The sequence below is a fragment of the Pleurodeles waltl genome, chromosome 1_1, assembly GCF_031143425.1.
Source record: "Pleurodeles waltl isolate 20211129_DDA chromosome 1_1, aPleWal1.hap1.20221129, whole genome shotgun sequence".
In the NCBI taxonomy this organism is placed as follows: domain Eukaryota; kingdom Metazoa; phylum Chordata; class Amphibia; order Caudata; family Salamandridae; genus Pleurodeles; species Pleurodeles waltl.
Window position 1 is genome coordinate 56,847,686 of NC_090436.1, and position 14,498 is coordinate 56,862,183.

General features: G+C 44.7%; 1 protein-coding gene across 3 annotated transcripts in view; it reads right to left on the reverse strand.

The window, feature by feature from the left end:
- The window catches only part of LOC138263029 (phospholipid-transporting ATPase ID-like), a 490,165-nt gene that overhangs the window by 153,639 nt on the left and 322,028 nt on the right, over positions 1 to 14,498 (reverse strand). The gene's annotated exons all lie outside the window — the stretch shown is intronic.

The window sequence follows — 14,498 nt, forward strand, 5'->3', positions numbered from 1 at the left end:
TTACAGTTTACACCACAGTGCAGCAAAACTGGCATGATATAAACACTGCACTGCCTCATAGATTGCAAAAAACAATTCCTTAAGCAGGGAAGCAAATCTTCTAATAGTCACAAAGCCTAATCAAATGATTTTAACTGACTACGTAAATTAACATCTTGCATTTTTGTTTTGATTAAGTACCTTTTTTTTAAAAACATATACACATAGAAGAATGCCATGACATCAAACACATAGGAAAGTGAAAGCCATCATGGCCCACTCAAAGAGTCGCCTTTTTTGAGTCAAGGCACCTCCTCACACTCAACAGTGGTAATACACAGTAAATTACACTCAGCCCATTTGCATATGTACTACATATTAATTTTACTATTGATATACCTTTGTGTTTTCTAAAAAAATACATAAAAATTTCCTAAACTGAAAATATATGCATAAATAATGTTTCCCTTCCTACTTCTAACATCAGTTGTTTAGGTCCGGCATTAGCCAAGAGCTTTAGATTTTGTGAAAAATATACATGTAATATACTTAGCTAGAGGGGGTTTCAGTCAGCCCTCCTCACTCATTGGACTGCAGTAGTGTCATTTACATTTTGCTTCCACCCACCACAAAATACTGCATGGGGCAGTGACTTAGTCCACTTCAGCTACTGACTGGTTCCTTCTTTGTGAGCAATGGTATTCTGTCCAAGCACAATGTTTTCACCCACACAGAAAGTAGTCTCTTCTACTGCTAAAGACTGGTAGATCAATATCGTTTTTTGAAAGAAACAGTAATCCCTTTCATTGTTATGTTTTTGTAATAAACATTTACAAAACCAGTACACAAACAAGTATCAAAACCGAAAGGCCAGCAACTAACTCCAGATCTGTTGGCTTTGCCAATGCTTGTTACCCTGTAAGTTCTAGCACATGTTTATGTCTACAATGGTGATGCATGTCCTAAGGGATGACAGGCGTCCTTCCAGAAATCCGAGTATTAACACAAATGTCAACCCCCTGCTCTCCTTCATTCCCTCTCTCTCCTCACCTGTGTGTCTGTCACACAGCCTGTATTACGTAGAGCGGAGAGGAGAGCGTCTCCTACATCCCGGAGGATGTCTCGCTCCGTCTCTGGACTGCCCTGATGTCTCTCAGAGTACCGTGGCTGCTAACTCTCTGCCATGTCCTAAACATATTTCTCACTCTTACCCTCAGCACACACGCCAATAGACCTGACTCGGGCAGGAGACTCACAATTTGTGAAGCCAAAAATGGCTTTATTTTGGCTGTCTCCTGCCTGAAATGGCCTCTCCTTCCTTTGAAGTCAATGGGTGAAGTACATTCTCCCATTTTTTTTTTTTTTTTTTAAATCTCCCATTTTCCTCTCCTAAAATGTTGGCATGTATGCCTGAGGCCCACTCATGGATCCTGCCTCCTTTCCACACTTCGGCCCTCCTGCCTACAAGTACTGTTCCCACCCTCCCTTGTGCCGCCAATCAAACACCGAAGGCCGGCTGCCCAAAATACAGTGTTGCTCTATCATTGAGGACCTCTCCATCCACAATGTCCCTCCCCACTTTCCAGTTGCATCCTATCCTCTCTCCTGGCCCCTTTTGCATCGCTCCTGCACCACCCAGGCTGCCTGAAGGGGGAGCCAATGCGAGCTCATAAAGCCTTTGCTTAAGCGTGCCTAGAAGTCGCTGCTTGTCCTTCTTCTCTGTCAGCGACTGCCTCAGTGTCGCTGAGAACCAGCTGTGAGTGCTGGCATGTCTGCGCATGCAAACCTTTCTTCACTGCAAAGAGGACGTAGTATATCAATTGTTCAAAAGGCTGAGGCCCTCTGTTAAATATTTACTCTGGTTCTAATCTGATGTAGTACAGGGCCTGCCCGTGCCATCTGCTGGAAACTGCATTTGATCATGGTTTGTAGTTTTATTGTGCTCGGAAGGGTGAACTGAAGACAACCAGTGTTTGCCCCAGCCTGCCAGAGGCGGTCACTGTGTCTGGCCTGAGCCAGCCTGCAATGATCAAGCGCCTCTCGCTGTTGCATTTGCAGGAGTCCATTCATCGCACAGGTGAGTAGCATCTCCTGCTCCATCAGCGGTCCCAGGTCTTTGCCAAATGCAGCCAGTGCTGGGTAATTCATAGGGGTGTCAAGGAACAGCCCCACCAGTGAGTAAGGGGAAACTGTGAGGCGCCACTTTTTGTACGCTGCAGGGTCAGCACATCACAGATCCGGCATCTGTGGGGGCAGCAGGCAGCTAAAGTAGGCAGTTCATGTGTGGTGGGAAGAGCAGGACACCACACATTTGTTATTTGAAGGAAGTGATAGCACAGAGCTCTGTCCTAGAGCTGGAGGATGGACAGCTGCCAGCTAGAGTGACCACCTCTTCCCAGGCCATCACAGACAGTGTTAGCCATTCAGAACTTATGTGTGTTAAGCTAGTGTATTCTGGGTTTTGTAGTCCTGTTTTACTGCCTTGAACTAATTAGATATGGTTGACTTGTAGGTGAAAAGTGTAGGACTGGAGACAGTGTCCGTAAGGACCTGGAGAGTGATGGCCACTCTGTCATCTGCTTTCTAACAACACTGTGCACCCACCTGCCTCCCAGTCATACTGCTTTGTCAGCCACAGAAGGATGTGATTGTGGGATTGACAGTGTGGAGCCTGCAGGCCAAGGGCCACTACCACATGGCTTAATGTGGTGATTTGGAATCAGTGTCATTCCTTGAACTGTCAATCATGCTTATAGCTATGATGGGCAAGCGGGTCAGAGATTTTTACGGTATTTGGGTCACAGCTTTTAACGTCAATGTGGGCCAACACAGCAGAAGGACTTTGAGTAGCAGTCATGGCGGTGGCTCTACAGTCACGGGGGATCTCTGCACTTGTGGCAGGATCTCTGCACTGCAGTTTCTCATTGAAAGGGAGACAGCGGAAAGGTGCCATATCTACTAAGATACGGTGCATTCTCCTCTCTCCTGGGGCTGGCGCACTGAGTGCAACCTAGCCCTAAAGCAGGCGGTCTTGCACAATGGTGCAAGGGTGTCTGCTTTACAGGGACGATTCTTTTTGTGCAGGAAGGCATGTTCCTCTTTATGCATGCTGCAGAATGCAGCACGCATAGAAAGATGAAGTAATGATAAAGATATTTTGTGTCCTTTCGCCGGCTTCAGGGAGATGTAATTTTTTGATGCACTCCCAGGTTTAACAGCTTTAGTGAATACGTGCCAAAATCAGGGGCAGATTTACTAAGGTTTTGTATCGAGGTTGCATCACTTTTATGGCGAAGCACAAACCCTTTTTGGCATTTACTGAGCCATGCGCAGCCAGTTTCTGTGGCTTTCGTGTGGTTTAGTAAATACAAAGTAGCACAAGGCAGTGCATAGTGCTGCCTTGCATTACTCTGCGTCGAGGAAGCATTCCATGCTGGAGCATGCCCATTCCCATGCTTCCAGCCATGGATTTAGGCGCATTCCCAGATTTCCTAAAAGGAATCGTTGAAGCACTCTTTTGATCTTTTAGTGTGAAGCGACTGCTCACATTAGATCACACTAAAGAGCAATTTTATTACTTTCCCATCTTTTATGTTCACATCTAGAGTTACAATTTAAGACGGCGAAGATCTTGGTATTTTACGCAGCAATTTGGTATGGAAGTGTCCATGAGATGAGGCTAAGGAGCTAAACGTAGGCAAGAATTAGCTTATGCCTCGCATAGTAATTACCAGTGGCAGAGATTAATTCAAGTGTTCCATCCATCTCTTTTCTGTATTGTCATTGTGAGGCACAGAGTGTGACAAGTATGTCCAGATCTGATCCGATGCTCACTGAGCCACTGGAGCTAAGCTGCACTAGACTGAACAGGCCCAACTAGGCTGAAATCGTTGTTCAGCTGCTTGTGTTCTGGTTCATGGAGGACCTGGCTTGGCAGTTCGAGCCGGACTGATGCTGCTGGAGCAGGTTCGAGGCTCATTTGCCTACATACCTGGGTCTAATCTGAGGGGCATAAAAAAGATGGTCCAGGATGTGGCTTGAGTAATTACCAGTGGCAGAGATTAATTCAAGTGTTCCATCCATCTCTTTTCTGTATTGTCATTGTGAGGCACAGAGTGTGACAAGTATGTCCAGATCTGATCCGATGCTCACTGAGCCACTGGAGCTAAGCTGCACTAGACTGAACAGGCCCAACTAGGCTGAAATCGTTGTTCAGCTGCTTGTGTTCTGGTTCATGGAGGACCTGGCTTGGCAGTTCGAGCTGGACTGATGCTGCTGGAGCAGGTTCGAGGCTCATTTGCCTACATACCTGGGTCTAATCTGAGGGGCATAAAAAAGATGGTCCAGGATGTGGCTTGAGTAATTACCAGTGGCAGAGATTAATTCAAGTGTTCCATCCATCTCTTTTCTGTATTGTCATTGTGAGGCACAGAGTGTGACAAGTATGTCCAGATCTGATCCGATGCTCACTGAGCCACTGGAGCTAAGCTGCACTAGACTGAACAGGCCCAACTAGGCTGAAATCGTTGTTCAGCTGCTTGTGTTCTGGTTCATGGAGGACCTGGCTTGGCAGTTCGAGCCGGACTGATGCTGCTGGAGCAGGTTCGAGGCTCATTTGCCTATATACCTGGGTCTAATCTGAGGGGCATAAAAAAGATGGTCCAGGATGTGGCTTGAGTAATTACCAGTGGCAGAGATTAATTCAAGCACGCCATCCATCAGTTTCCTGTATTTTCATTTCAAAGTGCGTCAGTTATGGTCAGAGATGAGTCTTGTGCACACTGTGGCATTGGAACCATGCTGTGCCCAACTGAAGAGCCAAATTAATCCGAAACTAGCCTGGGGTTACTTGTGTTCTGGTTCAGAGGCGACTTGTCTTAGCAGTTTGGGCTGGACTGTTCCTACTGGAGAACGAACAAGGCTGATAGATATGATTGAATGAATGAATGAATGAAGTGCCTTGTAAAGCGCACAGCTACTACTAGAGTGTCCCGGCTCTGGGCGGAAAAAGGGCAAAGGAAGGAACGGCATTGGATTCGAACTTAAACAAGTAGGTTTTCACTTTCTGAAAAAGTTTGTTTTTTGGAATGCATCTGAAGGGATTTTCCCCAAGGGACTGTCTCCTAGAACCGAGCAGGCCAAGCCACGCCACTTCTTTCTTTTGGTGATGGAGATGGGCAGAAGATGGGGAGACTGAGAGCGTAAGGATCTTCGGGGACAATACACGGTTAGCCTTTTATGCAAGTATGACAGGCCAGTTTTCTGGAACGCCTAATGTGCTATAGTCAGAGGCTTAAAGATGATCCTTTTCTTTATTGGTTGTGGTCCAGGGTGATTGAGGCATATTTTGGAAGATTGAATAGAAGATGGACTGCCATAGTCTGAATATTTTGTAATCTATGGATCTGGTACTCCAGAAGTCCTATATACAGGACTTTTGCACAGTCCAGTCTTGACAGGATTAGTGCCTGTACCACCATTTTCTGAGCCTTCCACAGAGTTTGAGAAATTTCCTCAGCATCCTTAAGATCCAGCATGCAAACGTAATCACAGCTTTAATTTGAAATGTAAGCATTGACAAGTGTCCATAAGAACTCCTAAGTTCCTAGTCAGCTCAATAGTGGGTGGGGAGGTGCAGTACAGCTGGCTGGCCATGGCCCTAACCATTCGGGTAGAGGGTTGACTCCAAATAGCAGGATCTCAGTTATTGCTGGATTCCAATGTAGGGTGTAAGATTTGAGCCGTCCCATAACTGCATGTCAGACAAGCTGTAAATGTATTTTTGGCCTCAGGCTCACTGTTGTTATAGATCAGCAGTAGATGGGTATCGTGTGCGTAGGAGACCACCTGGATGTCAAAGGATTCAATGGGATATGCCAATGGGGTCACATATATGTTTAAAAAGGTTGGGGCTCAGGGCTGAGCCCAGAGGCACTCTATACTTTATGAGTTTAGCTTCAGAAAAAAAGGCTTAAGCCAAACAGCTTGTTCACTATGCTCTAAAAACGAACTTAACCAACCAACACCTTCCCCTCCACCCCAATATGTGCAAGACGATGTAGCTGGATCTCATGCCAGATCGTGCCAAAAGCCGCAGAGAGGTCTAACAAGATTAGTGCAGAGTTTCGACCAGCACCAAGTGCAAGTCGTGAGGGCCGTATTTAATGTTACTACCAGGTTATCCTGGATTGTGGGGATTTTATCTTCAAAGAAAGTACTCAATTTATATAGAGTACTTTCTTTGGGATATGGCTTGGTATAATCTGATGCAGCATGGTGGGTAAAAAATGATGGACTAGAACGCCACCCCAAACCATTACCAGTTGCTAGTATTAATTCAAGCATCCCACCTATCACTTTTCTGTATTTTCATAGAGTTGTGGACCGCACTTTGGCTCTGGATATGAAGTGGTCTGTGGATGATTTGGTGTTTTTTGTACTCCCACACAAGCATGGGGAGTGCAGTGTTTTTGTCACTGTCCAGAATCAAGAATATGAGGTGACATTGGAAGATGGTACTTACAGTGCAGAGTTCCTGTGCAGAGCAGAGAACAATATGTGACTTGTGGAAGACACTGGGGATGATGGATTTGTCAAGAGATTGGGGTCATATCACAATTCTTGTATGATTACATCACTGGATAAAACTTATAATCTATTCATATAATAGGGAAACTTTAACGTGAGTGACTGACATGGGAGAGTGTCACTAATCTGCATTTGCGGTCGCCGAGGAGCTCGTAATGTGTGAGAATGAGATGAGCGAAGTATATTTTTGCGATACAAAGAGGCTGAAACTAGCCGTGTTGTGAATAGCTAATTAATTGCTGTTTAATATGCTTAAATATGTGTTTTAACATTACAACACAGAGTGGTATAATTTCCCTCTGAAGAAGAGGTATTCATTTCAAATTCAATGGGAACACAGAAGAACGGAGATAATTTTTAAATGATGTGATCAGAAAGGAATTTGTAAAAAATAAACAAGAGATATTTTCAAATAAAGTGGGGACGCGCACAACTTCTTTCCTGGGGGAGCCCTTTAAACATTGTCGGAGCCAGCCTCAGCTGCTGATAGGGCGGGAAGCCCTTCTTAACCTCACAGCGCGCCCGCAACCGCGGGACGCGCATAACTTCTTTCCTGGGCGGGAGCCCTTTAAACATTGTCGGAGCCAGCCTCAGCTGCTGATAGGGCGGGAAGCCCTTCTTAACCTCACAGCGCGCCCGCAACCGCGGGACGCGCACAACTTCTTTCCTGGGCGGGAGCCCTTTAAACATTGTCGGAGCCAGCCTCAGCTGCTGATAGGGCGGGAAGCCCTTCTTAACCTCACAGCGCGCCCGCAACCGCGGGACGCGCACAACTTCTTTCCTGGGCGGGAGCCCTTTAAACATTGTCGGAGCCAGCCTCAGCTGCTGATAGGGCGGGAAGCCCTTCTTAACCTCACAGCGCGCCCGCAACCGCGGGACGCGCACAACTTCTTTCCTGGGCGGGAGCCCTTTAAACATTGTCAGAGCCAGCCTCAGCTGCTGATAGGGCGGGAAGCCCTTCTTAACCTCACAGCGCGCCCGCAACCGCGGGACGCGCGCGGGCGGCGCCCGGGCGAAGCCCGGGCCAAGGGCGGGCCCGTCCTTCGCCCGTCATCGACAGGAAGAGGCTGGGCTGGGCCACCCCTCTTTAATATCTGGTCACAGACATATTAATGCTGTAATTTAATTACACCTGTATCGTGCAGCATACCTGTGTGCCCTTGTGGTCCTCGGGGAGTGCTGTCCCTTTTGTTCCCTCTGCTGACCTCCACGTCTCCCCCCCGCCGTCGCCCGACGTTGCGACCGCTGTGTGGGAGGAGCGTTGACGGACCAGGACGGGACTACTTTAGCCAGATCCCCTAGCACCACGGAAGCAGAACAAACGGATCTCACACGCCCGAAGGTGATATCAAACTGATCCTGCCCCTGGCTGAGCGGGGTCGGGCAAAGGACAGGCCATTGTGAGTCCGTTAGGGAGCCGTTAGGGGGCCAGAAGGGGTCGGGTTGAGCAAGTTCACTAAGCAATTAATTGTAATTGTTTTTATTGAATCTGATAACGTTTTAGTAAGTTGTATACCTGGGCTCCATTTAAATTGATTCATTGTGTCTTCTGGGTGTTATACACTTGCTGTTCTGTGTTATTGCCGATATATGTAGAGGCCCTATACTTTGTAAACGATATAAAAGTTCTGTGAAGTGCAGGGCCGTAAAACTAGACAGTCTAGTATTTATCAAAAACTAGTAGTGGTCGTCATATTCGTGAAGGCGGTGTAGAATGGCTAAGAATATTTCCACCCTGGATAATTACCTGGTTAAAATGGTGAGCAAGATAAACACTGATAGAAGGAAGTCCTTAGGGAAGGAGTCCACCCCAGAAATGTTTTCTCCTGTAAACAATGGTAGCGGTTCTGTTATGATGGACCCCCTTAATATTGAAGCTTTCCCTTTGGAAAACTCAGCCGCTTTACCCTTAGTTTTAGAGCCACCAAATCAAGTCCCATTGGAGCCCCCGAGTGAGCCTGCATCGTCTCACTCTCCCCCTAAGAGAGCTGTTAGAAAATGCAGAAAAATGCTATCCAAGCGGGGTAACACTCATCTCAAACCAACAATAGAACCAATGATAGAATATGGTCATAGAAGTAATGTAGCTGAAAATGGGATTACAATTAACAAGGACGATGTGAATGGTGTTCTCTTGGGCCACATAGCTAAGCTATTTGAGGAAAAACTAGTCCATATGACTAAACCTCTTATGGAAAAGATTGAATTACTATCTACGGAGGTATCTAGGTTGGGTGGACTTTTAGACAAAATGTATATGGAACAGACTATGAAACAGTCTGAGCTATCCGTCCAATCCGGCAACCCTGAACAATTGGTTGAAGCACAGATGCCACGTTTACCTGAATATAGGGAGCCACCAAGTATGGTGGATAGCACCCCTCATACGAAAGCAGCTGCATCTAATATTGTGAGGAACACTACTCCTGTGAACAGACCAAATTTTATTAACCTTCCACCTGATTGTGAACCCTATGTCATAGTCCTTACGAACATTCCTCCCTTAGACCCAACAGCAGTGAACTTCCGTGAGGAATCACATGATTCTCTCAAACGGAAATCAGTTGCCTGGTTAAACAAAAATTGTGGTTTCCCCCCACACCTATCCGATCAAATACTGTCTACTAGACGGATACCATGGATCGGAAACGCAAGGAAAAAATGTAAGGGAGACTGTGTAATTGTCAATTTTAGGCACCCTCAACATGTTGCGACTGTCCTTCTTAGAGCAGCCTCCTTGGATATAAAGGAATCTGACGTGGGTGTGCATCCTCTGGGTTATTTTTATCGACACTTAGCCAGTACATCAGAACCTTCTAAAAAACACAGACCCTTGACTATTAGAAGAAACACTAGCTCTTATACCCCAACTGGAAATACCTTCTCGGTACTGAGCACTTTGGACGAAAACGATTGACTCCCACGAGCAGGGGATCCCATCACAGAAACGTTAGTATACACCCAGACGTGGGAACAAAAACAGAGTATAGAAGATCTTGAACCGGAACTTATAGTACCCTCGAGTCCCAGAAATACAAAGACAGTTAAATTGGTAGGCAACGTTAAATCCCCTTATTCTATTTTAAGTAAGACAACTAGTTCGGGTGTACCGGATAAGTGCCTCTCAGTGACCATGGAGGGTAAAGACACTAGTAAAGACACTAGTAAAAACTACAACCAAGATAAAGAGCCAAACCCCTTAGTTGAGCTGGAGAATGTTACAGAAAAAGACAACCTACTTACAGTATTAGATCCTCCCTGTGTAAAAGGAAAATCAAGTATTAGATTGATATCATGGAACATAGCTGGCTTAGCAAGGAACCTTGAGGATGTGGTATGGTGCTCCTATATTGAGAACTACGACATCATACTCCTACAAGAAACTTGGATTGTAGAAACCCCCCATAGGCTGGGGTATAAAACCTATTGTTCCCATGCCATTCCATCAACTAGAGGGAGAGCCTCAGGAGGACTGGTCATCTGGGTTAAAGTGACCCTAGAAATAGATGTCACCCCGCTACCCATCCCCTCCCCGGACCTACTAGGCCTTAAAATCAAAACAAGAGGGAAAGAAACTATACATCTAATAAATATATATAACAGACCGTTCCCTTCTAACAAGGAATCAGAGGTAGTAGAACTCTTGGACTCCGTTCTAGACTCATTAGGAGATAATGCAAAGGTGTTAGTTGGTGGAGATTTTAACTGTAAATATGAGCCTATCCCGGGGTTGGAAAAATTATTTGACGATCAAGATGCTGCTAATGACATCCTGCCCTTAAAATCCGTAAGTGCAGCTAAAGGCACAAAAGCCGCCTTACAGATTTTACAGTTGACTGTGGCGCATGACCTAAGGGCCTGTAATGGTCGATTTCGCTCAGACAGACCAGCAGCCCCAACCTATTTTAAGAGAAATTTCAGATCCCATATAGATTTTGTAATGGCTACCCGGAATATATGGGACCAAATAACCGATTTCAAGATAGACCTTAGGACGGAGAGTGATCATTTTCCCCTCCTACTATGGCTGGATTCTCAATCATTCATTATTAAATCCAAAGAAGAGACCCTATTAAATACCACGGTCGCGGAACTAGAGGTAACTAATAACAGGCGTGCCCTAAGATGGCCCTATATCTTGGGAACTGAAATAACGCTGATAAATATACACAATGTATTTACTGACACGGTAGGAGGCCTTCAGACAGCATTAGTGGGAACACAAGGTGTGCTTGACATACATCTTAAGCTGGTAGACACATTAACCCCACTATTGAGCAAAATCTATAAAAAAAATGGTAATAGGAAACGGAATGATCTTGAGGCAGCGAACCCATGGTATAATAAAGCCTGTCGTATAGCAAAATCAAGACTAATCCAGGCAGTAAAATCCGGGAACAGCTTGGATATAAAAAACAATAGACTAGCCCACAAAAAAATGCTGGCCCAAGCTAAAAAAACATGGGATGAAAACTTCTGGGAGGATCTCTTGAATGCAGCTAAGCTACGGGATCAGAGTATGTTCTGGAACTTAATCGCTAATGGAAATAAGCAGGGCAGATCAACAAAGGATATTTTCCTAGATGAAAATACTTGGTGCGACCACTTCACTAAGCTCTATGCTAACAAACAGGAGAATTTGCCCTTTGAGTACCATGAGACAAATTCAGAGATAAGTGTTGCTCCATTAACCTTTAGTTTAGAAGAAACTAATAAGGTTTTATTAGCTGTGAAATTGGGCAAAGCCCCAGGCCCTGATAAAATCCCCGGAGATCTTCTAAAATATGATGTGGATGTGTGGGGGCCTTACATAAATTACTTGAGTAATTCCATTGTGGCAGGCACACCAATCCCCGATTCCTGGAAAGGGGCAGAAATTATGACAATTTTTAAAAAAAGGTGATCGCTATGATCCAAGTAATTACCGCCCAATAAGTTTGATAGACTCATTTCAAAAGATATATGCCAGACATATTTTAAACAGGCTTTTAGATTGGATTGAAGAGACTAAAATATTAACCAAATATCAGGCTGGCTTTAGAATAAAAGTAAGTACGGTTGACCAGGTGTTTAGGTTCATGTGCATCTGTTGGAAGTATATAAACATAAGGAAGGGTAGCCTCCATGTGGCATTCATGGATCTAAGGGCCGCCTTTGACCTTGTTCCTCGCAATTTGTTGTGGTCTACATTAAGAAACATGGCGGTCCCTGGGGAACTACTTAAAGAACTTATCAAGCTTCACACAGGGAACTATGCAAAAATTAGGTGGGGTAAAGAAGGTGAGACCTCAAGGGCCATACCTGTAGACCGTGGTGTGCGCCAAGGCTGCGTGTTAGCTCCTACACTTTTCTCACTATATGTTAATGATATTCCAATCTATTTAAGGGATTGTGTACATGACTCACCGAAGCTAGGTGGCGAGCCGGTTACGGCACTACTATTTGCCGATGACACCATCCTCATTTCTCAAACTCCGAGAGGTTTACAGAATTTGGTGGATTCTTTCCAGAAGTATTGCGTGGGGAAGGGGCTAGAAATAAATCCTACCAAAACAAAGTATATGTCAATAAACTCCAAGAAATCCCTCAGGAATAATCTGTCCTTGGATAACCAAAAACTGGAACAGGTAGGGAGTTTCAATTATCTGGGGATGATGCTGGATAGTAACCTGTCCTGGAAAGGGCAGATGGATAAAAGCATCCTAGCCCTTAAACAAAACTCAATGCCTATTTTAAAAATACACGGAGCCAGTTACTCTAAAGCAATCTCACCAGCACTGGAAGTATATAAAGCAAAGGCCCAATCGACCGCCCTTTATGGCGCTGAACTCTGGGGATTCCATTGCAATAACAACTTTGGAAAAACGGAAAACCATTTTGTACGAAGGCTACTTAAAATACCGACAAGAACCCCCCTAGTCCCTGTTTTCCTTGATATTAATCTTAAAAGAGCAGACTATCAAGCATTATTAAGACCATTGCTGTATTGGGTCAGGCTATGGGTAACCCCGGAGTTGAGTGATTACAAGAACGGACTGACTGAACTAACTCAGATAGATGGACATATGAATACCCCTTGGTTAAAATATGTATCTAAGTGGTACGAGAGATTAGGTTTATCACACCTATGGGAAGCTCCACAGAACATGACAACATGTACCAGGAAAAATGTAAAGGACACTTTTTGGTCTTATGTCAACGGAGAGCTATTGCATAGTTCATCGATTGGTACTCTGACTTTGAATTTTTTAAACATAAAAGATACACCTAAATTCGAACAATTTTTGGATGAGGTCGGCCCTCCTCTGGCAAAAACACTTTATTTACAGTTTAGGTACGGGGTCTTACAGATTAATGCTTTCACATGCAATTGGGGAGGGGTAAAAGGATGTGAACTCTGCACTCTCTGTACCTTAGGGGCTAAAGAAGACGTTGTTCATTTACTCTTCTTTTGCCCAGTATACAAGAAACCAAGGGATCGGTGGATCAAACCCGTTTGTAAATATGTGGGGGTCAGATCCTATAAAGAAGCAGTGCGCATATTTCAGTCCAATACTTCACAACTAGTGGTGTTTGGCACAAGCAGATTCCTATATAATGTGTACCTTATCAGGAATCGACTTGGTCACAAATTGTAACGCTTTGTCAGGTGGCCCGCTCATCCCCCTCCTTGCAAAGGTATATGATGCACTGTTTTATCGACAAGTTGAATTTATTTATTTATTTTTTTTATTTTATTTTTTTTTTATTTTTTTTATTTTCTTTCCTCTTAGTTCTGGTTTTTAATTATTTTATAAATTGTTATTTATATTTTTATACACTTAATGATACTGCTTAATCATGGGGACATCCATATACTTCTTGCCAACTGTATGTATTGTATCTTATATTTTATTGTATAATGTATTTATGTATGTCGTATTTATTTCCTGTCCTGACTTTTATGGCAATATTTGCCGAAATAAAGTAACGAACGAAATAAAGTGATACAGATGACATGACGGGAAAGGTCCCAATTCCTGGATATATGGTATGCAATTTAAATTTAAGAACACATGTGAAGCTAGACAACTGCAAGCACAGCTCCTGTCTCCGAGAATATGAGTCTTTCTTTTCACATTCTGATGCTAATAGCTTCCAAATGTTTGTTGACTTCAATCATGATAGTCCATCACTAGTGGGTAATAATGAAATCAATGGGGTATGTTACAGGTTCTGTGATTTTGGGCAAACCCGGCTGCCCCTCATGACCCTGAAATGTGGACACCTCTTCCAGGGGCGTAGCTTCAGGTGAGGTGTTTGGGGTGCCTCACACCCTAATAAACATATTTTGTGATGAATACTTGGGTGCAGGTGCTTTCAGTTGGGTATGGTGCGTTGTCTGACGGATTTCAGCATGAATTTTAACACACACAGACAGTCGCGCCTCGCGACAGTCAAAAGGGGCATGGCGGCGCGTGGCGGGAGCAGCATGAAAGCAGCGTTATGATTGGCCGGAGCACCCTGGCTGAGCGCTCCGAGGCAGAGTGGGAGCCTCTGCCTGCTGTTTCCAACCCAGCAACACAATGCCGGGTTAGAGAGAGTCTAGTGCGCATGTATGTTTGGCCGGCCCAAGACGCACATGCACACTGAGGGAAGTACTGTGCACTCCCTTACGTACCGGTCATCGCCCCCCTGAAAATTAAAAACGATAATAAACACAGTTTATTATTGTTTCGTTTTTCGGTTTGCAGCTGCTGCTGTTGGCGGTGGGGCGACGCTACTCCACCATAACGGAGGAGCCGCCTCTGCACACAGACAAAAACGCACACAAACTCTGTCTCTGTGTTTGAAAAGACTTCAAACATGGTGATTATTTCACAAAGTGATGTGCTTTTTATCACTTAGTAACCCTACCAACATGGACGTCAATTCACCAAAATGCCGCGGGT